This window comes from Corvus moneduloides, chromosome 4, assembly GCF_009650955.1.
Source record: "Corvus moneduloides isolate bCorMon1 chromosome 4, bCorMon1.pri, whole genome shotgun sequence".
Classification (NCBI taxonomy): Eukaryota; Metazoa; Chordata; class Aves; order Passeriformes; family Corvidae; genus Corvus; species Corvus moneduloides.
In genome coordinates this window covers 46345597-46370440 of record NC_045479.1, presented here as the reverse complement: position 1 = coordinate 46370440, position 24844 = coordinate 46345597, and the positions used below count along the sequence as shown (strand labels likewise).

The 24844-nt window shown below is 39.1% G+C and overlaps 1 protein-coding gene across 1 annotated transcript in view; it reads left to right on the top strand.

Annotated features, from left to right (window-relative positions):
• CNTN1 (contactin 1) overlaps nucleotides 1-24844 on the top strand; it is a 228115-nt gene that overhangs the window by 82013 nt on the left and 121258 nt on the right. The window lies entirely within an intron of this gene.

Here is a 24844-nt window from a genome sequence, read left to right as displayed (position 1 = left end):
TTGGTGACCTAGAGAAGATTAATTCTGTGGTGTAAGGAAAGCTGGACAGGGCATGGAGAATGTGACTGGCTGGAGTCACATGTGAAGTAAATGTCGTGTTGTAGTACCAGGCAGAGACAGAAGTGGGCAAGGAATGGAGAACCACAAAAATTGGAGATGCAACTAGGTTTTAGTTGGGTTTTTGTTTGTTTGGTGTGTGTTGTGTTGCTCTGTTGGTTTAGGGCTTCTTCCCTAAAAATGGTAGGAGTCTGAATCTTTGAAGGAAAACCCAGAAAAGTGAGCTGGTTTGGTAAAAAGGGTGAAGACTACCACAGGGCAATGCCACAACTACTTGTACTGCTCTATGTTTAGACATGTTTTTGAGGAATTATTTTATAATGAGCACTGTAGGTACTTTCCAGACACACTGCAGCACTGCAGAGAGAGTTGTAGAAGACATATTTTCTCCAGTTTGTCTCTGATGGGTTTGTTCTCTGGTCTTAATGTCGTGACAAATAAAGTCTTGTTTGTGCCGTCTTTCTGTGATTTCACACAATCTGTGAGCATTTGATACTGGTTATTGGTTTCCTCTGATAGCAGTTTAATGCTTCTTTTTTTGGATGAGACTATATATCAAACAGAACAAAGCATCAAGCATACTTAGATTTTGAGAGGTGTTCCTTGATAACAGAAAGATGGACTGAGAAGTCAGAGGATTTTTGTTTTAATCCATTAATATGACAGGATTGTGCTTGTTTGGAGAACAGAGGTAAGAGAAGTAACAGAGGTTTACCTTTTCCCTATCTGATGACTTACTCAAGTAGACCAAATGGGATTTATAAGGTAGTTTCATTACAACACAATTTGGTAAACTGGAATTAAATAAGAAAAGCTGTAGGTAAACACATAAAAATAAAAGTCGTTGAATACCCATCACTCCCACTGTGCCCTTGCAGAGCTGGCTTTTTCCTCTGGTATGGTGAAACAAGTATGCAGTTCCCTCTGTTGCCCCTGATTTTGTAACCAGATCTGCTCCTTCCTTACTTCAGGAAAGTTCCTGATCCAGTCTGGGATTTCCTCCTTGCCTTGGGCTACATGGTCCCAGTTTGATACACCCCACTGCAGCAGCTAACCCCACATTGCATGGCAGGCAGCTTCTGGGTGGGTGAAATCCTGGGACAGAGGCTCTCCACAGAGGCAGAGAGTACCTTGTGAGTTTGTTGAGCTTGGGGAGCAAAGCCTGTGGAAAAGTCATGTTCTTTCCCTCCCTCCCTTCTGAAGGCCCCAGATTCCATGTGCAACAAAACTACAGACAGCTGACTCAATTACCTCAGCCCTCTATAGAATAAACTATGCACAGTATTTTTACTGTAAATCATTTAAGATACAGATGCATTGCTGAGGAACTAGAAGAGGAGATAGCAGAGCCAGTGAAAGCTCTGCCACTGGGGAGTTTCATAGGGTTTGGTTTTCACAGACTGTGTTGTCCTCCACAGGGTGTCCCTTACACAGATTTTTGTCAGAGCAGCATAGTCACTGAACATGATGCAGGACAGTGTTTACTGCCTGCTGATGCAAACCCACCTCCTCCATCCAGCCTTAGATAGGTGTCAGCAAAAAGTAGTTCTGTCCCCTCCCATCGATACCCCCAGTTATGTTTTCTTTTAAAGCAACAGTGGTGTTCATTGATATCTCAGCTTGTTTTAATGGAGAGACCAGATGTCTTTTTATACTTTTGTCATAAACATAACTAACTGCTAAGAAACAAACATTTCCCACACTAGAACAACCTTGCAGTCCTGCTGAAGTTTATAGAAACTGCCAGTAGCTCTATGGCAAAATTGGAATCCGTAGGTTAAAAAAATGATTTTTCAAACCCTGGTCACAGTTGATAAGCTTGCACAGTCATTTAAATGTCACTAATTTGTGCTCCATGTTTTCTGCAGCACAGCAGCAATTTTGTTTTATATTGGGAAATAAGAGGAAGAGTCCGGTTAGAGACATCTGTCAAATTCAGTGCTCCTATTGCAAAAGATTACTAGCTTTTTAAGATGTAGTAACATACCAGTAGTCTGGAAATATACTGGTAAGATCAAAATTGAATTGTTTAGACGATTCCTGCCGTTCATTGTCAGGTTATCTTAGAATATTATTCAATCTGATAGGAACAAAACCTTTTACGTGCTTTTTGGCAGAAAGTGCACTGAAAACTAGGTGAAGAATTGGAATGTGGCCAGTATCACTTTTAAGTTCAACTAGCTTAATTTTCTCTTTAGAGGTCACTAAATACATTTATATTTAATTCTTTTGTGGATAAATACTGTTATTTAGTTTTAAATTGTATGCCTGCAGTTGTTTTATTTTAGACCATCCTCATGCTTGAAATAAATGAATAAATTCTATGAGAAATTGGGTGAAACTTCAATATAATGAAACTTCTCAGAGCAGGTGGGCTGTATCAGTCACATTTAGTTAAATCTTAAGTGCCAGATGGTATATTTGCAATTTATTTCAGGATTTGGCCATAGATTCACTGTTTGTCAGTACCCATAGCTACTGCTGCTGCTGTAAATAAAAGCTTTATATACAGAATGGAGTCCATCACTTTTTGTAAACCCTAAAAATTATAGCCCCCAAACACTCAATTAAGCTAACACAAAAGGATAGTATGTTCTCATATTCTTCAGAGGTTAAAGTTTTCATGTGGGGTAGCATACTTGTACTTTATGTTGCTACATTCCTTCACAGACGCTAATGGTGGGTAACTGTACATGTCCATTAAGCTGTTCACTGCAGTTTCCTTTCCTTTGAAACATGCTTTGCATTTTCCTTTCAAAAAAAATAGTCTCTGTATGCCTGTTAATATCTCAACTGTAAAATAAATAAAAATTAACAGGCAACTTCTGTCAACTCAAAGGCCCAAAGAGTTAATTTCAATTATTCATCTCACTAGTCAGATGGAGAACTAGGGGATGGAGAACTACAAAAAGGCAGTAATTTAACTGTTTTGGGGTTTTTATGACTGGTTTTTTAAATTCTGCATCCCATAAGGCACAGTGTTTAGGCTTATATGGTGATTCAACTCCTATGGAACATTTTCTGTATTTGTCAAGGAGCTGCTGCTAGTTTTTGGAGACTTCAGTAATTGAAAGAACTTTTGGAAAAATTTTCTTTAATTTATCTTCATAGGACCATCCACACATCAGCACAGATGCGTGAGTGTCTCTGTAAACAGCAGGAGATGTTGCAGTCCTTCAGCCATCCCATCATTGACCATATAAATAAAAATGTTTGGTCTTGGAAATATGTCAGAAAAAACACTGGCCAATGACTAGAAATACTTACCTTGCATTACATTGCTTAAGGTTTTGGTTTTTTTTAATCTGTGAAATGCTTAGCTTAATTTGTATTAAATAAATTGGTGAACATTTACATGTGTACAAAAGATGTATTTGTGATACTGTATCATCATTTTTTGTTTTGATTTTTGCTGCTAAAATCAAGTAAACTGCAATGTTACAGTCATTGGACCAAAAAGTATTATTCTTTCAGAAATAGATCACACCCATTCAAAAGTATCCTTTATTTGTTTTTTACATACTTACTGTTTACTCATTCAAAAAAAATCTTCCCACAGTGTATCCCATGGTGATTCATTAAATCCTGATATCCATGGACAAAAGACCCTCTAACTAATTAAAATTAGAAAGTGGTATGTTTGTTCAGGCAGTGGCGGGTGGCATGGGAGTAGCCTCCTAAAGACATGCCAGCGAAGTACAAGGTTCTTCATTCTCTATTTATTACTCAAAGTTTTACATCTTCTACATATGTATGACCCCAGCACCTCCCATCCTCCACTTTGTATTAAAATGAGATCATCAGTCTTTCACACATGCGCAGTTTCTCTCTTGAATTGGGGCGGTGGTCTCAAATTGGGTCAGTAGTCCTGAAAGATGAAGTCAGGAATGTCTTCCTCACAGTAACCTTTTTACCTTCTTGCTGTTGGCAGGCCTTCATGATCTCTTGGCACAGCCCAAGATCTCCTACTTTTGGTTAATTATTACGAAGCCCAGGTGCTGTTCTTGGTTCTATTAGTTTCAATTTGTTTTGATGACAGTTCATTTATTCTGTTTCCTTCTATAAAAAAACAAAAATAAACAATAAACAAAAAAATATAATGGCAAATAATACATCACTTAGCTCTAGCTTAGGCATCTACTAATCATTAACTTATCTGTTGTTTTTCTACTTTGTATCTTAATCAATACAAATTTCTTTTAACTCTTAGCTAAAATTTTAACCTTTTAGAACCTTGACTCAATGGTAGCATTTCACTTTGGGACTAGAAATTAAGCTCATACTTCCTCAAAGAAGGAATTCCCAGTTGAAAATTTGGTTTCAGTAGCATTTCTTTAGCTTCTTCTAAAGCAAGCCAAAGAGCTTGCATACCCTATGTAGTGGTTGCAACCCCTTATGTTTTGTAGTTTGTATCGTATGTTGTGCTTCTCACAAAGTGCTGTCTGCTATTCCTTTGTCTGTTCAGACAAAATTTTAGACATTAGTCTGTTCATTCAGATTTCAGCATCACCCCATGGAAATAGCTTATTCTGTAGGTGCTGGTGGAATCTGCTTTTTGTTGCAAAAAAAAATCCATAACACAAAACATAAAACATAAAACATAAAATTCCAAAAAGCTTATGCAGGATTACAGTTTGGGGAGGAGGAAGTAAAAAGTCACGTAAACTAATTGTATTGATACAGGTTAGAAAATAAGGGTTAAAGGAAAGAAGGCTTCTTATTCACACTTTTTATAGAATTTATAATACTGGTCTGGCTTAGTTTTGTGTTTTTCCCCCAAGGTGAAAATTTACGTATTTAGTTGATTTTCCACTAAATTCTCACTGATAGCAGAGTTTTCTACTTCAATTAATTGCTAGGCTCTTCCCCCTGCAATCTATGATATTTACAACTCCTCATTTCATATTGTCTCTTCATTTTCAGTTAGCAATTTCTCACAGTTCATATCTAAGGAGAAAGTAGAAGATTAGAAACATGATTGTTCCTGGATTTGGGAATGAATCTTATTGCAGGGGAATATCCTTCCTAGGAGAACCCAAATGTCTAATTCGGTTTTTATTTGGAGGAACTCAGTTGTTCCCAAGCTGAAAGGAACTTCTTTTCTCTATTTGTGTTTTTGTGTTTATTTTCTCTCTGGTCAGACAGAGCTAGTGCTGTGTGCTGTGTGATGGAGTTGTTGATTCAGAGAAATGTGAACAAATACAGATGAAAAAGTCAAAAGCCATGCTCTGGCAAAGAGGAGAAAGGGCAGGTGGTGAATAGCGGAGGATGATTGTCACTGACAATGCAGGCTGTTGGTGGAACAGAAGTAGGAGGCTTTGTCTCTATTTTGTGTCACTTTTGCTTCTTTACTGGCAAGCTACTGATCTAGGTTGACCTGCATTTGAAAATACTTGGTGGTACTGACTGGGAAGTATGTTTGACATGAGGATGAAGATTAAATACTGGCCTCCCACTTCAGTTTTCCTGTGATTTTCACACAGCCAAATGCTATCTCATGCTGCTTATTAGGAATCACACTGACATTTTCTTCATTCAAAAGTTTAGTATGATATAAAGAATTAGTAGGGAATGGAATAAAATTAAGTGAGCAAATCATATATTTCTTCTTCTAGCATTCTAGTGGTTCGTTGTGGGAAAAGGCACTCATATCCTCCATCAGTGCAACAACAAGGACAGCAGCCCACTCTAAAAAGCAGCTATATAATATGCTCTCTCTGAGTTTGCAGACTGAGTAGAAAATAAATAAAAATCCAAATGGGCAGATTACAAAGTGAGCAGGAGAAAATGTCTTCTGACTGTTGTGTATTTTGTTATGAATGTTAATTTGCAGAGAGAATATAAGTTGGTATTTCTGTGGTTTGGCATCTGAAACAGTTTTTCAGGGCACCAGATTCCTGTGGCAACAAGATCTCTGAATCGGGCCCATGCTGTTCCCCAGATTTCTGGAGCTGGCAGGGTGCATTCAGCAGAGCACTCTGCTGCAGCAGACAGAGGCAGAGTGGGCACAATAGGCACTGTCATGATTTCAGTCTCACCCTTCTGACACGTGCTGTGCTCTGGGGAGGACCTCAGGCCTGGCCCGCTGCAATGGTCTTGTCCGGTGATCCGGATCAACGGCTGCCCTGGCTGCCGTCAGCCCAGCCCCAAACTGCTTGTTCAGGGGCCATGGGCTTGTGCCTCCGAGGTGAGGGCTGCCTGTGGCACCTGGCATCCATGCCCCTGCCCTCACCCAGTGGCCCCCTCCCACCCAACCCTTTTCAGAGCAACCCCAGCAAGACGTTTCGATGAAGCAGTTTGTCTCTTGTTTGCATGGTAAAAGGCTTGTCATTAAAGCATTTCAGTCAGCTGGAAACATTTATTGGCTTGAGCTTCATGCTTAGAAAAGAGCTGGCAGCCCTGAACTTGTTGCTATGCTCTGCCCAGGCAGTGGCCCTGAATTTCTGCTCACAGTAATGGATACTTGGCTTTTGCTACTTTTCACCAAAACACATAATTCAATTGATTCCTGTGGTGTGCCATGAATTTTTGTAGGTCTTTGGATGAGGATATGGGAAGGAGTCTGGCTTTATCGCCAGGCAGCCCAACAGCAAATTGCTGCCGGGTCAAGCATAGGCTTGCTTTTTTTATCCAGTGATGTAAGTTGTTACTGTGATGACTAATAAAGCAAATGAAGGGAGTTCTTAACTAATGACGAATAGAACAATCAATCCAAAGGTCAGGAGAATAATAGAGGAAGCATGCATGGTAGAGTGCAAAACCAGCAGTATCAAAGATATAGGAAAAAACCATATCAAACAGATTGTTTCTTAAGCTCAAAATGTATGAAGAGGTTCAGTTGCTATAGCGGTTGGGCAGTTGGCCCAAGGACAATGATGTGCCCAAAAGCACGTGAAGAGTAGACCTGAAGAAGAGAATTTTTCCATTAGTATTACAGACAGTCATGTAGAGGAATATACTGCAGCAAGTCATGCTGCACTTGATGCTAGTTTTGGATCAGCAGTGGTTTGAAGTAAATCACTCTGTAAACATTGTAAACCATTTGGAGGGAAGTTTTGTGTGTTATCTTGGATACAGCCTTTGTTGCTGTTTGAGAGCAAAGGCCTAGGAGAACATAAAAGCCGTACTCTCTACAGCTCTGTATCTGTCACTAGCTCTTGGAGCTCTTGGGACATTCGGCGTGGCATTTTTCTCATATATACAGAATCTCTTCTACACTTTAAATATGGCTGATACATGTAGTAGTCTGTAGTCTGTTATACCAATAACTATGGTTACTATCTTCTTTTATTCTTATTTTATTTTAAAATATAACTATAAATAAATAGTATGAAATTTTAAACCTGTGATATATTACAGAATACAGTATAGTATATGTAGTAGGGACAATCATATTGGCATGCAATTTATATAATTTTATTAACTGTCATAATCGTTTCAGAATAATGAGTAAAGAAAGCATTTTAATATAATTAGTATCCTTGATATCTTGGAACACTGACTTAAACAGTAAAGCAGAACAAGCAGTTGTTTTGTTGTGGAATATGTTTAGGTATTAGTAGAAAAGTGGTCCATAGAGGAACAAAGTCACATTTTCAGATGAATGACTGAACTGGCAGTCTTTATTGTGTTCATCCTCATATGACTTCTCTGTAGGAATTGGGGGCCAGCTCAAATTCTACTCCTGACTCCACAGGTTCTATGAGACAGTCATGGTTAAATTCTAATTGTTCTGTGCCCTCTGGTACTTTCCATTACTGTAGTGCTGAAAACTCAGTCATCAAGCAGAGATCCCTTTGAAGAAACAAGAAGTATGTCCCTCTGCCAGTGAGAATTATATTAGTTATGAGTGGAAGCATAACATAAAAGGCAAAGACAGATGGGCAATTGCAAAGAAACAGAAAGAAAATCAGCCATTGAGGATAGTGGTCTCAGCTTTCCAAAGCAGCCTACATGCTGTCAATTTAATGTGCAATTATCATAGCAAACAAGATTTAAGAAAGGATTTGAAGGAGGGCAATGCAGTAACTTTGCAGGTGTTGCAGAGTTCTTCCAAAGTATGAAGTGTAATGGGAGGAAGCATAGAAGTGCTTCACTGAGAATTTAACAAGGAGATAATGAAAAATAACTTGCAGAGTAATTATAAGTTGGCTGTTCAGTACCAAGTGAGAATAATAATGAGAGTGGTCCATGGAACCAATGTGAACTTGCTTTTATTTGACATACCAAAACAGTAGTGGAGGCATGGAGAGAAATTACACACTCAGAGTGAGGTACCAGAAGAATGGTCTTCTCAGCAGCACTCTGATTAGGTGCTATGTTTGGTCAGGCCAGAGGACAAGATTTTGGATTAATTTAATTAAATCATTTCTGAGGTGACGAGAATCTGGACAAGGGTATTAATAAGGTGTATATATTAAAAGCTTGTATATGAGCAATATTATGCAGAAAGATTCTGCAGGTCTGGATTTCATGATCTAAGGATGATCAGGGTTAGAGATAACATTCAGACTGTACACAGTGATTCAGAAAGGATCTGGCAGAAGGAGTTTGTGGGGGTGGGTAATGAAAACCCTAATTTGTCTATATGTAGCATAAGGTGATGCCTGAATTTACAGTATCAGAAATACTGAGATACCAGTTTGAAAAGAATGAGGTAGTATTGAAGTAGAGGTGCAGCATCTAAAGAGGGGATAGTAATTGCACTGAGATGCCAATTTATAAATGAGATTGTATTAAAGTAAAGTTTTAGGAGGAAAAAAGACCAAATAATTCTCCAGAAAGCATAGAAGAAACCATTGCTTTGAATGACATCCAGAGCAACAGTTAGGGACATCAGGATAGGACTGTGCCAAGGCACCCAAAACATCAGAAGTAAAAACTCCTAAACATGAAAAACATGTTGACATGAAAAAATGTTGGAAGAATGAAAAACGAGCCCGTTTCCTGAGGCCTGTATAACTGCAAATGATAAGAGATTTAAAGAGTTCTGTTTGCACATTTTGAAGGCAAAAGATAAGAGGCATCAGGAAAGGAATAGAGAAACTTCACACAGTAGTTTAAAGCTATTAAAGAGCAACAAAAAAGCAGGAAGATATACTGGTGGCTAAGGGGAACACTAGGGTGTTTTTTCCTTTGTGAAAGGAAAAAAAATGTGAGAATGGGAAGAGAATGAAGCAGGAGTGGGGAAATGAGAGTTTCTGAAGGACTGGGAAACTCTGAAGTAGCTGTGGCTCTAAGAAGAGTGGAACAAATAGAAGGATTGAGCACAACCGTTTTCTGTGCTTCAAGGATGAGGTAAGGAAAGGAAGGGAAAGCAAAGGAAGAAGAAAAAATTCAAATTGCTATTATGTCTATCTATTAAGCGATTATTTCTGTTGGAGAAATAGGCATGTGGAAAGAGAAGTAGAAACAGGAGGATTTGAGCACTGGAGTTGAAATGACAATCATGGATGTTATAAATTAATGTTAGAATAAAAGATTTAGACCTAGAAAATGTGAAGGAGAACAGAATTAATTGGTTGTGAAAAACAGGCTTTACTCAGTGTAGGAAGAGGAAGATGATGGTGAGAGGTGGTTCTGAAGGACATGGTTTAGTGGTTGACTTGGAAGTGCTAGGTTAATGGTTGGACATGATGATGTCAAGGATCTTTTCAACCTAAATGTTTGTATGATTCTATAAATCAAGGCTGAAGTTAGACTTTAGTAAGGGAGAATAGTGAATGACAAATAGAAAGAGGTGCATGACACGGGAATTTGAAAAACTAATTACTGAAATAAAATGAAGATTTGTAAGATGTCTATAAGAAATGGCTGCATTAAATGGTTTTGTGGTCTCAGAATATACTCTGCTAGAAATGGAATCCTGTGATTGAGAGTATCTGACAGTCCACTATGTAGCATGTCTTAAAACCTTACATGCCATGAGTACTTTCCCATTCCAAATTGAAGAGAAAGTTCCCAACTCTGGAGTTTCTACTTCGAAAGGGTAATTTTCCAGGAGGGCTGGGAGGCTGTGTGTATTGTACTAGAACTGGTTTTCATGATGAAGGATAAATCTTTGTATTTTTTCTTGTGGGTTTCTGACTTCTATCTGGGCGTAGTAAAAATGGGAATGTCTCATTTACATGAGAAGTGTAGAACAGGAGGAATAAAGCAAGGAGAGCAGGGCATTTTCATTATCTCCTTTTCATCATTAGCAAATCAGGGAATGCTAAAAATACAATTAAATACACAGAGAAGGCAATCAGCATGGATTGTCAGATAGTCACAGCTTCTGTCAGCATGGATTGTCAGATTTTTTGGGGGTGCGTGTAACACAGCAAAATACCTAGGCTGTAATGAAATTCAGTGTAATGAAATACACCTATAACACTCATATCTGTGTTTGCTGACACCAGTAACTTCAAAAAACACTAGTTTGTCCAGTTTCTAGCTCTTACCCTTCTAAATTGTAAAACCCTTCTCATCTTTATTATTTTCCAAAGAAAGTGTAGCAGTTTCTATTTGTATTGTTTGTGCTTCTTATGAAATTCTCTGATAGATGGAAGACTTACTTTATTCTCCAGAGCTTCTAAGTCTTCCTTTGAGGAACCCATCATATTACATACAAGGCAAGTATTGCAGACATTTTAACAATGTCTTTTTCTACACAAATAGTTATTTAACTGATGTATTACAATACCAGTGACAATCACATGGAGATGTTTTCCATTTCAAACTTCTGAATTCAATGAGTAATTTAACTTTATCTCATAATAAAATGCGTAAAGTTAGTTTCTTTCTGAGTCAATGATAAAAATTCATATTCTGGATAGAACTGTCCAATATGGCACTTGTGTTGTGACATTTACATATGAAATCAGGTTTAAGCAATTGGTAATTTTCTTTAAGGAATCCCAAATATAGCTTGAAGAGGGAGAGTAGAATGTGACAAAGTGATCCTGTTCCCAGAATTACCATATCTCTTGCCCTGTGTCCAGGAAATATTCTTGTTAAATCACAGGAAGGGGGGATACAGTGACAGATTGAAATGCCTAAATTGAGTGGTCTACGTGTAGTTGACACGCTCTCAGTCTGATCCTAATTGGCAGAAATCTAATTGACCGAGTCCACAAACAGAAGAATGATTCAACCTGCCCTTAAATAGACCACAACAGCTGAACAGGTTCTGACAGATTTCTGACAGAGAATGGGCATCTTACTCTTGCGTAGGCATGTGTTGCTATCTGTCCAAATTTAGACATCTATCTGGAGCACACTCCCAACATAGCAAGAAGTGGGAGATGTCCACTGTAATGGTAAGTGCAGGATGAACTAGTCTGCAGTGCCTATATGAGCATTCTTTTCCCAGTAAAATTCCCACTTAGAACTGATTAGAGTAAGACCAGAGTGAACTCATGGGGATTGCATGACCTGGGGCACAAATCTCATCTCTGTGGGGTTTATTCCCATTCTGATCTGATTAATTAAGCAGTCAGGTGCACAACATCACATTTTCTGATACGACTTGTAACTTCTAGCTTAGTGCTTGTCAGAGATTATTGTGACCCAGCACTCAGTATAGTAAAGGATGAAGAATGTGACAAACTAAACTGCTGATTTTGATGTATCCTGAAGCAGCGATTAACTGCTGTTGTATTATAGCCTGGTAGCTGTTGAGAATGGATATACCAGACAGACATACAGGAATTTCTTGGCAACACGTTTGCCAGCCCACTGAAATATATGGGCATGCCTTAGCATAAGAGAAAGCAGTAGACACTGGATGTACTGAAAGGTGATTGCTTTGGTGAGAGACAAACAAAGAAAAACTTCTTCCCGAATTTCTGCTGAAAAAGCCTCTATTCATTCAGGTTTCCAGACTGTATGCCAAATCCTGCTTGCTCCAGACAATTTTCCATTAACTTACTTGGGAGGACTCTGAATGTGTACAATTGCAGGAGAGTCGATAGTTTAGCCCAGATTCAGGTTTTCATCAATATGTGAGTGTCTCTGTTCGTTCTGCAGTTCCATCAAGATTTTTTCTTTTGCCAGGAATAAATAATTATTATAGGTCTTACTAATCTCTTTAATATCTTTTAACAAACCTCAATAAGAGTTCTTTATTTTAGTGATGATGATGTATTTTAGTGATTAAAGATCAGACCCAAACTCTGTCAAGGGTCAGGAATAATTCCATGGCTTTCGGGAAACTACAGGTGTGTGCAGTTCACACACCAGTGACTATGCTGTTTGGCAACACCAGGGCAATCAAAGATCCTTGTTATTTTATTTTTAAATACTGCTTTGGAGTTTCACCTCAGTCATGACTTTATATTTTCCTTTTGACCATCTTCACTCTCTCATCTTTTCATATGAAACAGTAGCAGTTGTGGTTTTCCTGTGTATGGGAGGAGAAGCACGTGGCAGTCAGAGACTGGGAATGCCCAGAGGCTGCTGAATACAGGGGCTGAAGACAGGGTTAATAGACTGTTGATGAAGCTTGTTTAAACGACAGGGGTGCAAGAAAAAGGAGTATGCTGAAAAGGCTGGAAGATGTTCAGATCTATGGAAAGAAGTGGAAACTCTGGGATGTGTTTTAATTGATATGGCAGATGCAAATTATGTGTGTTGTGCTAGATAAAAATGACATATCTATGTGTGTCTATGCAGACAGAATATAATATATGCACTCTAACAAAAGGATTCAAATGAGAATGGACTTGTTTCTTGCTACAAACATGGTTCAGGTGTGTATGGGGAAAAGAATTTCATGGGGTAGAAAGCTTTTACATCTGCCCTGTGCTTTCAGAAGTTCACTGTGCTTTGAACATGGGGTTAGGAAAACATACTTGCTTCTCATTCTGCACAGAGTTAAAGGAGAAACAGTCTGAAGGGAATATAGACTTCAAGTAAGAGACTCAGATAACGCAACATTTTTTGGAGGTCAAAGAAATGCGGAGTCCAGATTAAACACTCTGCAATATGTAAATGCCATGCTGTGTATGTTGGAGTTACGCTTGAGTGCTGCAGGGGGAAGCCTGTGTCTGCATCCTGTTTTGGATGGAATATTGTTTGTTGCAGCAAAGCAATTGCCCAGCCCCAATTGTTTTAGCAATGAGCTGATCGATACCCCATTACTGGATGTAACAGTTGCTGCAGGAAGTGCACAGAAAATTTTAATGCATGAATTATGCATGCTCTCCTCATTCTTTAGTCTCAGAGCACAGTGATAGAGATTGTAAAGATGACTGGGGTAGTTTCTTGCATAAAGTGACTGCAGTGAAATGCTTCATATTTTCATGCACACAAGCAGCATTGAGTGGGACGGCCTATTTAAGAAGATATAAATCCCTGAGTTTACAGCACAGAATGCTTGATTTGAAAGCTTTGCAGCCATGTACAGAGCCAGTTTTCCTGCTGTCTAAACCTGCTTTCTACTGAAGGTTGGCTGAGGGATGCTAATGGCTGTGCTCTGCTCTGAGGTCACAGTTTGAAGTCTTTTTTTTTTTTTTTCTTTTTTTTTTTGTAATTTGCTTTCTGCCGCAGGAGAGGATTGCGAAGTTTATTGGTGTAACCTTCCTTGTATTTTTTCAAAGATGCAAACTTGGAATAGTTATTATGAACAAAAGGACAAGAAGGAATTCACCATCTAAGGTAAAAAGGGGTATTTTTTATTTGTGGATTTGAGTGCAGTAGAGGGAATATGCTGAGACAGGATTATGATGATGCAGTGTGGTTACATTGACTCAGATACCTGGGCTAGAATGCAGAGTCAGGATTCTCAGGTGGATATAGCTGCAGAGATCCTACTAGTCTGATTATTTTTAAATGGTTTAAATGTTGCTTAGACTAAATACTGTGTTTGAATACTGCCGTTTGTTTAAGAGTGTACATTTCTGTTCAATTTCTGTCTGGTACAGATGACTGCGTTGTGGGGAGGGGCAGGACAGTCACTGAGGAGATCAATATAATAACATGATCTATTTCATTAGAGGTCCTAACTGAATAATGACAGTGAAATTTCATTGGCGTTTTCCCTCTTTCTGTACATTTTCTGTAACATTTGCAAGCTACAGTAAAATGTGTGCCAGGAAAATGCATCCCAGAATCTATTGCTTGTCTGTCCTGTAAATAACTAAGATAATCATACTGTTACAGTTTGGATAAAAGTCTGGGCTTTCATTCAATGCCTAGACAAGTCTGTCCTTACTGTCCTTCAGAAAAATATGTACTCTTAGAAATTTTACATAGAAGTACAACTATTTCTAATTATGGAATTTTCTGGAAATTTAAAAAAAAAATTAAAAGCATTCTACTTTTTTTTTTTTAATTTGCACATTTGACAATTTTGGATATATTCAAGGAAATTGTCTAACTAATATAGATGTACAGTGAAGGTACCACCTTTTAAAATAAGTTAAATTACATTTTTAAAATAAATTATTTACTACAGTAAATGCTTAAAAATTCTATATCAATAATATCTTTTGCACTTGTAGATCTTCATATTTTGAAAAAGGAGTACAAATGCTTTATCTTCTGTGTTCAGTAACTTGAAGCCATGCCCATACTTTCAAAGAGATATATTGTCAGAGAGTATTGAGAAATAGCTAGTTTAATAAACCTGAAAGCTGTTACCTGTGTGATCTCAAGGAGCAAGGTATTGCCAGTAAGCATTACAGGCAGTCACAACAGGATGCTACCCTTCCGTGGGTAAATGCCTTTTTGAGTTTACATTGTAATTTTGCATTTGCATCTAATAACGCCTGATGGGCCAGTTTAGGATCCCTGAGTCCTTATGCCACATTTGCACAGAAACACATACGGAGCCCTGTCTCAGTGAACAGTGAGTGTTTGCTTGTTAATTTCCAAATACTCAGCTGGAAGAATGCTGTACCAGAGATCAGGCATTGTTAGCATTGCCCGACTGAAAACAAGCGACCATCGGGCTGAAGCGGCAGTTCTGAACCCCCCGGTCTCTCTGGGAAGGCATTCCTTGTGCGGGAGCTGCACCCCACCTGCTCATGCCCGGGGGTTCGCCCTTCCCGTGCTGGGAAGGCTGACAGCCTCGGGGATGCGGGCGGTGCCCGGCCGGCGGGCAGAGGCGGTGCGGGTTCCCGGATCCGGAGGAAGGCCTGCGGGGTGCTGAGTCACAGCGCGGGGCGGGACGGGCGCGCCCGCAGCGAGATGAAGCCTGGGGAAGGAAAACACACCTAGAGGAGCATCTAGAGGGGATGGGGGGGGGGGGGGGGGGGGGTTAAAATTCCTCCCTGGCAAAGCCTGTATCTGTCGTGTGCTGAATGCAAACACACTCCTGGGCGTGCGAGCTCTGGGCCGGGAACGCGGCGGGGGTGGCAGCGACAGCAGTGAGGAGCTCGCATGATGCTAACAAGGAAGATGTGTACGATAGCTGGCTGCTCGCAAAGATGCTTGTCAGTCTTCATTTGCCATGGAGGATTTACTCTGTTTTCTCTGCCTCTGCCATGAAATATTACCTGAAATGCGTAATTTGCAGATTAAGCAGGCTTTCAACCGTGAAAACAGGTGTAAAAATGAGAATAACTAACAGCAGAAAAAACCTTCCTAAATTCCTTTCATTCAGTTAATTAGGGAATACCTAACTTCATTTATCATGGAAACTAAGTAAATTAATGGAAGTGTATTTCTGTGGGAGAGATTTTCACACATGTACAGTTAAGGGTTGCACATTCAAATACTGAATTCGGAACGTATGTGATTTACTGAAATATGGCTCAGCTGTTTCAATGCTTTGCTACTCTATCCAGATGTATGAGTGAATGAACATTGCTTGTGTTCTTTGACTGTAGTAAATAAAAAGCATGACAGCCATAATCACAGTTTCACAGATCTTATAACAACATTCTCATTTTTTTCACATTGAAGGTGAGGTACTAAAATTACCTGTGTTTAATGAGGAAACAGTTAGTAAAAGGTGAAGAATTGGAAATACTAATATTCTTTAAAAAATAATGGCTAGGTTTCCCAAGGCGTTTGAGAGAGGTATCCAGGGTCCATTGAAATTCCCTAGGGACCATGATTTTTAGTCACTTTGACTGAGATTTTCAGAGGAGCATGCATAAATATTTTAGTCACTACAGAGTAAACAGCCTGAATAAAAAGAGAGGAAAGCAAAGGCAACCCAGCAACTATTTGCTGTTAATACAGGTAATTTGAGGAAGAACAGATTTTTGTTGTTGTTGTTGTTGTTGTTGTTGTCCACAATCTCCTCAGATAACTGGGTAATTATATAACTTAAAATACCAGTAAGTAATCTGTGGTACTATACAGAGAAAAGGGTCAGGAAGGGACAATCTTGCAAGCATCTTATTAGTAAGGGATATTGTTAGGAAAAAAAGTGTGGCTTAATGTGGACGGAAATGTCCATTAATAACATGTTGGAATATTGTCTTTCTTGTTCTCATTATAAAGCCAAATATTCAATTACAGTACTTGGTTTTCTCAAACTGCAACTTAGCAAATTTTAACTGACTTGGACTTAATTCTGGAAAATTGTCTTTTAATAAATACAATCAGAGAATTAATGCATTTTATCAAATCTTATTGATTTTGTTCTTGCTCTGGGCTGTAGAGCAGATCCATTCAGTTCAGTTATTAACTGAAGGGGTGACTAGTAGAAAAATCAGGAGCTTCAAGAGCTGATGCTTAGGCATCATGTGAAGTCAAATGAACACAGTTCTCACTCCCTATTGCAGTAAAGTATCATTTTCATACTCCTGAGCTATGGCCTTGTGATAAGTAAAAGGAAAGGGTTTTTTTTTGCTCTATATTGGTTTTCATTTGTTACTATAAAGACAAAGCAGAATTAATGCATATTAGTAAGAGGAATTAATGACAGGAATTAATGCATATTAAATTATCATGCAGTTGGTATTGCTCCAAAAGTGGCAAAATACTAGATTAGCTGTAAAGAAATACTTCGGCATATATCTTTGCAAGCAGGAACATGCTTCTGAATTACTGATAACACAATTTTAAAAATCCTGTAATTCACTGTATTATGCACTGTTATTAGTCATTTATTAATTTTTACATTTCATCCCATGGTTGAGAAGTAATCACTGAGAATAAATCAGATTGCTTTTGATTGATTAAAGAGATCTTCAGACACTTAAAAATTATCAATTGCATAAAATAATTCAAAGCACATAACGTACAGATACTTTGCCAGTGCTTATTAATATAAAAATATCTCTGTATATAATACCTGCTTGCTCAACAAGTCTGTTCCCTAAGTACTAATTTTCAGCAGTAACTGAGAATAGGCATGTTTTCTGTCCGTTAGCATTTTCCTGTAGATAAAATTAATGGGATGACAGAGTTGAGTTAAACTTCACTCAGTGGTAGCACCAAAAACTCATTTGATTTAGTTGAGCAGAAAGAGAACTGAAACGTCTCTATCTCGTTTGCTGAAGACATTGTTCACAGTACGGTAATATTTCAGTATATTGGAAATGAGGTCTTCAGTCTCTTAGGAGAAACTGGTAAGAGAAGCCTGTGTCATAGGATTTCTACTGGTAGCTTTTACTAAAAAAAAGGCTGGCACACTAAAGATTACTTTATAAAAATAATTATTCACCTGCCTGTTGAGCTGGAGGCTATAAATTCATTGATTAATGTAGGTCAGTGAAATTACTTAGAATTTTTCAGCTGAGATTCTTGAGCTACATCTCATTCTTTATTTTAAAAATGGATTTAGTATCTGAAAACATGGGTCTGGTATGAGCACAGGAAAGCACAAAGGACTGGAGGAACAATACAGCAGAAAGTAAAATAGTCATAGACAGCAAAATCTGTTGCTCGAGGTTTGATGTTGGAAGCAGGTATACTATGTAAGATAATGGCACAGAAATCTGCAGACCTTTCAGGATGGGGAGTTCAAACACAGGCCATTCCTCTGGGTGCTGGAGTACAGCTTAACCACAATGTTCCTGTTCAGACCAGCAACCAATCTACCATCCTGAATCCTTCTTCAGAGGCATGGGAACGATGATCTTATTCATTAGATACAAGGCTGGTCCCACTGCACCCTGTTACAGGATGAAATAAACTACCCTAGGGCTGTTTGTTTGCTTCTGTGTGGAGAAACCCAGCAGACTGTAAAAGTGTTACTGCTGCTCTTGTCATCAGATGAATGCCACCAGTTTGACATTTTTGTGTCACAGGACTTCATATGTGTTGTTACTAACCAGAAAAATGGTATTAGAAATTAAATACAAAATTTGGTTGGATTAACAGATGGAAATGAAAAACTGTGTTATTAACTGTACATATCTAGTTCTGGTAATGTTGTTCACTTTGATATCCCAGCAGACACTTGAGAGAAGTTTAGGATATATTTCCTCAGAGGATAACACTGGCATCTGGAAAAATTGAGTCTTTTAACTCATTAGACAGACAAAATAATGAACTACATGTTAGACACCATCATCAGAAAGTGCTTAGACATTTCAGGACCTTGTATCCAGCCTGTGACAGATTCTAGTTTATGCTCTGCAGGGGAAGTTGAACTGTTCTTATGGACCAAAATACGTAGCCTTTCATGGTAGGGCTGGAACCAGACTTCCTAAATTTGCTCTTGATTTAAGTTTCCAGGTCTGGAAGACTGGGCCCTGTTGAAAATGTTCTTATTGGGGGATGAGTGGGATTTCATAGCTGCAGGGAATGACTGCAGAGTGCTCACAAATTTGGCTAGTCTTTGTCCTCCTCCTGGGGCAGAGCATGTTGTTCCCTTGTGCTCTTTGATGAGAATATTTCAGGGACAGCCTTAGGGAGAAGTCTCAGCCAGGAAACAGCCAAGGGCTGTGAGCTGGAAACTGGCAGACAGCTTTCTCCTGTCAAATAGGACAGAAGTATCAGAAGGATTTCTGCTTTGTTTTACTTTTTTTTACTTCTTTTAGAAAACCTGTTTCTTAGAGTAACTTAAATTGAGTCCTTTCTGCTATAGTCACATGTAGTTTAATGGGAATGAAACCAGTAGGAGGTTCTATTGCTGCTGTTTCTGCGGTCTTTCAGTGTGATGCAGAAGGAAAAGGGTTTAGAATGGAGAAGGGGAAGGAAAAGCAAGGCCTTCTCCAGATTCCCTCTCATCTTATCAGGGTGGTCTGTTTGCAGTGACTGGAGGATTATTTAGGTTGAACCTAGAGTTTGATGCTCTCATAACGAGCACATTTGTTACTTGAATTACCTGTTTAGTCACAGCTTTGCCAACTTCTCATAATAATTTAGGATAGGGTGTTCTCCAACTTAAATGATGCTATGAATCTGAGATCACAAGTGAGGAGTACATGAATTACTGATAGCATTAATTGCTTTGATGCTATTGATCAGTTATTTCATTGTGCATAATCACATTTGAACAAATTTTGATTTGTCCAGGCAACACAATCATCTCTTATATGATTATTACATCTTGCATGAATCAGACACTTCAAAACAAAGCTCAATATGAATAGAAAAAATAGCAGAGAAATGTAAGCTCCTCTGCTTCCCTGCACTAGGATTTGTGGGGCTCAATGTCAACTGGCAATGGCAGCCTCAAGACAACATGCCACTGGTTTCCTACCACATCTGGGGTTTCAGACAACCACATTGACCACGGAGGCTGTAAGCCAAGCCTAAGAACTGTACCTGAACTGGTTATTAATTACATGTAGCTCAAGATCTTCACATTGGCTACTACTGCCAACATTGTAGCTTCTGATCTCTTTTCATGCCTGCAGTAACATCATACTTTGGAAGTTATGCACTTTTTTTTCATGGAAAGGAAGGTAATTTGGGATGTTAACCTGCACAAATAAGTGCTATTTTATCATAAGACAGAAAGAAATCCCAAACTCACTTTTTAAGGCATTACTACATTTGGGATGGTAATGTAGCATTGTATTGATAATGGCTGCATTTATAGAATTAGTTCTGCACTTTGTTTCATTATTGGTTTATACTCCACTTGAAACAGTGGAAACTACTGGAAAATAGTTATATAGTTCTACTACTGTTGCAGAAGAAAATAATAGTTTTGCTGTTTATTGGGTTCAAATGCTTTGTCTTTACCAGAACTGAACGTTGCAGTGGAAATAGGAATGTTCCGCCATTTACCTTTTAAAGCTCCTGACCTGATTTGTCCTTTCTTTTCCTGATCATACCTGATTTGAAGCATCCATTTGAAAAGCATGTGGGGAAGGAAAAGGGGGAATTTGTGTTTCTAGTGTTAGAGAAATACTTGTTAGTTACTAGTCTCCTTTGTGGCTAAATACGTGCATTTCTCCAGCACCTTGGAATAAGGTTGCTACTCAAGCCAAAAGTCTGTGAGTTCCAGTGGTAACGGGTGGGGATTTTTTCCCCTTTTACACCACCCTAACTAGAGGAGCACTTGATGCTTCCCAGCTGGCTGTGAGTGCATGGAGTCCGTTTAACCTGCTGGGACAGCCTGCTGTGGGCATTGAAACATGCTCCAGCAGGCCCAAGGTACCAGGAGAAAAACCAGTCCACCAGTTCCTGCTGAGCTTCTCTTTCCTTCTTCCTTTCTCCTGCTTTCTCAAACCCTCATCCTAGAGCTAACTTCTCTTTCTGCTCTGTCTCCTCTGCTCCCCTCTTCCAGGGGTCATGTAATGAGAACATCTCAGATCCCAAAACACCCTAAGCATCAGGGCTGGGACCAGGGCACATCATCCTCCCTTTTGACCCTGGAGCATGAGCTCTTCATCCTCTTGCTAGGCAACTTCAACACATGGAAGCGTGTTACCCCCTCCTCTCTTCCCATCCTAGCCTGCATAGCTGCTCTGAAATCTACGAGCATCTTTCCCATTGGAAAAGTTAGACTTTGCTAATTAATAATTTGACACCAATGATGTATGATACTCTCCTGTGTACTTTCTCTTCATGGTTTTAGTAGTAAGAAGCATGGAAAAATCCAGAAAGAGAAATTTATAATTCAGTCTATTTTTAGCATCCCAAGGGTTTCACATGTACTGTATGAAATTTTAGTTTATTGATTAATTCACTAAACAGGCAAGAAGAGTTCTCATCCTGATGGCAGCGCACAAGCGGCTGCAACCCACAACACAGCTTCAAAATCGAGACTGGTTTATTTATAAGGAAGACCATGTAAATAAAGTTTTTAAAAGGAGGCTTCATGTCCTCTCATGAACCTAGTAAAGCAAGAAAATGCAACAGTCTTCTGCACTTGGAATACTCCATTGCTGGACGTTTCTGCCTGCCAAGAGAGGGATACTTTTCCTTTCATGCCCAGGGCTTGCCCTAGTTCTGTGAGCAGGCCTTTAGCCATACCTGCAGAGGTGGGGGCAGGATCTGCCTCAAAAATAACAGCTCACTGCTGAATGCTAAGCACTGAATTCAGCCTTTTTCAGCTATACTTCACTTAGGTCCTCCAGATTTGTTTGTTTCCTGAACTGGTACTAGCACTGATAGCAACAGAGTACATATATGTGTATTTTACAAAAAGATTCTGACTCTTGTACATTGGAGCACTTAACTCTTGAATTTTACCTATATAGAGCAAATTGTTCTCATATTCGTTTTAGAGTATTTTAGTGGCCTTCAGTTTATATACAGGAAGCACCTAAAAGAAGTGCTTGATTAATCGTATATAATTTTCTGTATTTCAGTTGTGTCTAGTCTGATTAGTTCTTTGGTATTGCTGAGAGGAGGAATCCTGATGTGACATTGCAAGAAATACAAAACTGGAAGAATTTTGTTGTGAAGTATAATAACCAGACTCTTGTAAACAAATGAAATAGCACAGATGTAAAGTATGTGTCTTTAGCCTTGGAAGCAAATGGGTGAGTAGAGTGAGGGGAGCATGAATAGTGTGCAGAACGGAATGACTGTTGCTGTTTCTTGTAATTATTTCGTTCAGATCTTGCTCTGTAGTGTGAAAAGCTTGAGAATAAGTGAAAGAAAGTATTTTTTATTTAAGGAACAGTTAAACTGTTTGTGTCATTGCTACAGGGTGTATAGGTGCAAAATGTTCTTATACAGGCTGAGAAAGTGATGAGACAAATCTGCAGAGGAGCAATTCATTAAAGACTATTAGGCAGAAGGTGCTAACTCTGATGTGAAAAGTTCCAAAATCCCCGAATTCTGTTAGGACAGGGTGTTCTGGGGAAGTGTGGGGCAGCATTGTGGCCAGATTCTCTGGGCCCCTGTCATGGGCAGGACTGGCAGATCAGATGCACCCTGGTGTTACCCTGCATGTTGTTCTCAGGTGTTAAGGTGTGGGTTGTACCAGCGGTGTGGCTGGTGGCCAAACAAGCTGCCGTGCATGGTGCTGTGGAGGTTCTGGGCAGTAGAGCCGTCCATATGCAGGTGATCACAGGCCACTGGGATGCAGCCAAACTCCTCGGGACCTTCTGGGTTGTTCCATGAGCCAAAACTACAGGCCAAAATCAGGAGGTTACTATTTCTGGTATTGGTGATAGTTTATTCAGAGGATTTGTACCTTCTGTCACTTACTAGTACATTTACAGAGCAGGATCATCTTTGTGATTTTGAGGTTTGCATTTTGGATATTTTTCTGTTTGCTTGTTTTTTAATGCTTTGTTTGCTGTAATCTTATGGAGTAAGTAATGAAGAATCCTTCTAGACTTTGCATGTTCTATAAAATAAAGGCATGTTCACACATGGAGTCAGATAAAGTAAACAAGTCCAAATTGAAATAGACACAGACACACTTAGGTATCAAAGTACTACTTACACATATTACAGGAGCTGTAGTGAAGCTGTATCTAGGATCACATACTAAGAAGATGGAAACACCCTTCTCCTCTTCCCCCCAACATCTTCTCCTTTGAACCTCCATTTGGGACACATTTAAAAATAAAACAGGCTAATTAATTTTCACCTGGAATCTAGTCATTAATGAGATAACACTTTAAAGGCGATGCCAAGCAGCTGAGTAACATCTGACATAAAATATAGACCCCTTTGTTATTTCTGTTAGAAAGATCTGCTTGGGCTACAGCAACCAGAAGTCCATTGGTAGCCTGGTAACAATCCAGACCATGAAGATTTTTTTTTAATGGGCTTTTGTTGAGAAAAAGGAGAACCATTATTTTGCAGAGGCTGGTAAAGAACCTTTGCCAAAGACTTCATCCAAGTAAGCATTTAGTAATATTCAGAGAACTGATAGTGTTTGTTATTTTGCTGCCATCATTTCTGCAGAGCATCCATGCCTATCTGAGACACCCAGGACTAGCTTGTCACACAGGATCTTTTGGGTGAGAGTGGATACAGTTCAGATTTGTTGGGGAGCATAATGCAAGGCCATAAGGCTGTACTGGGCCAGACCTAGTCTTGAACAGTCACTAAAAACAAATGCTTCCCCTGCTTTACCTTCCCAGCTTCCAGCCTTCATCTACTCAGAGAATCGCTGATCCAGAGCCAGCTGGTGGGTGTTCAATAGTCTCTGATTAATCCGTCCACCAGGAATTTGTTTTATCTCTTTTTGAACTGGTTTTTCTCTTCAAATGCTCAGAAAAGCATTCTCATTCTCATGACACTTCTCTCTGCACTTGTAATATGTTCTTGTTTTCAGTCCAGTGGGAGTTTAGAAAATTCTGTCAAAACTATCTCAAACAGGGAAAGTGTGGAGATAAAAGATTTTAAAAACAGAAATATATGCTTTCTCAGAGAAACTTAATTCTCTTAACTACCACAGTGTGTCTTGGACAGTTTAATGTGCTTCCTCTTTGTTCCCCACAGTGGAGATGAATGCTGTGCCTTAGTAGTACTCAAGTTTTTCTCTTTTACTGTATCTCTGCTGTGCCTGCAGACACTTCACAGGTGACTTTTTTTCCTGGTTCTGGCATGCATCTTACCATGAATTATAGAATTCCTTATACTGTCAGCTATTTGTAATGGAGACTGTATTGGAAGAAAAGAAAAAGCGGAGCAACTGTGTGCTGTTCATTTTTTATACTTTCCATGTTTATTTTCTCTCTTAGCCTGAAAGAAATATGGATGACTGAGGCCTATATATATATGGTATTATTTGGCAATAATAATTTATGAAATTCTGTTAAAAAGTGAAAGTTATGATGAGACTTAGAAAAAAACTCCAGACATCTTTTTTCAGGGGTGAAAGGAAGCACTTAATGCTATAGTTTCCGTTTGTAGTGGCCTTCTGTGCTTAGTCTGACTTCTGTGCACATCCAAAACCTTTCACTTAGAACAAATGAAATTTCAGCCCCAACTTCTGATGGAGGAGGTACTTTGAGTGATTGACAGCAGTGGTTTTCAGACCAAATGAGCAAATGGCAAAATGAGACTGGTCACTAGAGGTTGCCAGTTGTGAGAGACCCACTGCCTGCCCCGTGGCCTGATGCTGTGAATTGAGTCATTTGATGCAGGTGCCATGTGGCTGTGCAGTGCAATGCCTCCTTCCTGAGTGAGGATTTGTCACAGGGAATAAATACAAGGACTGAGCTCTGCTCTTGGTTGCAATGAAGGACAAATCAAAAATGCTAAGCTCTTGTTTTACCCAATTCATCAAATTTTATGTGAAAATAGCAATGCGTCATTCTTTCCATGTTTATTAAACTTCTTTATTTGGAATAAAATGGTTGGGAAACTCAATTATAGTTTTTGTTGTATCCAGAACAGCAGCTTTTGAGCCTTCATTGGGAGTCCTGTGACTTTACTGTAGCACAGATGATAACTGTGTCCTTGATTTTAATGACCTTCTCCAGCACCGGAAGATGTCAAAACTCTTTCTGTGAATATTCTATACAACTTTGTCAGTATT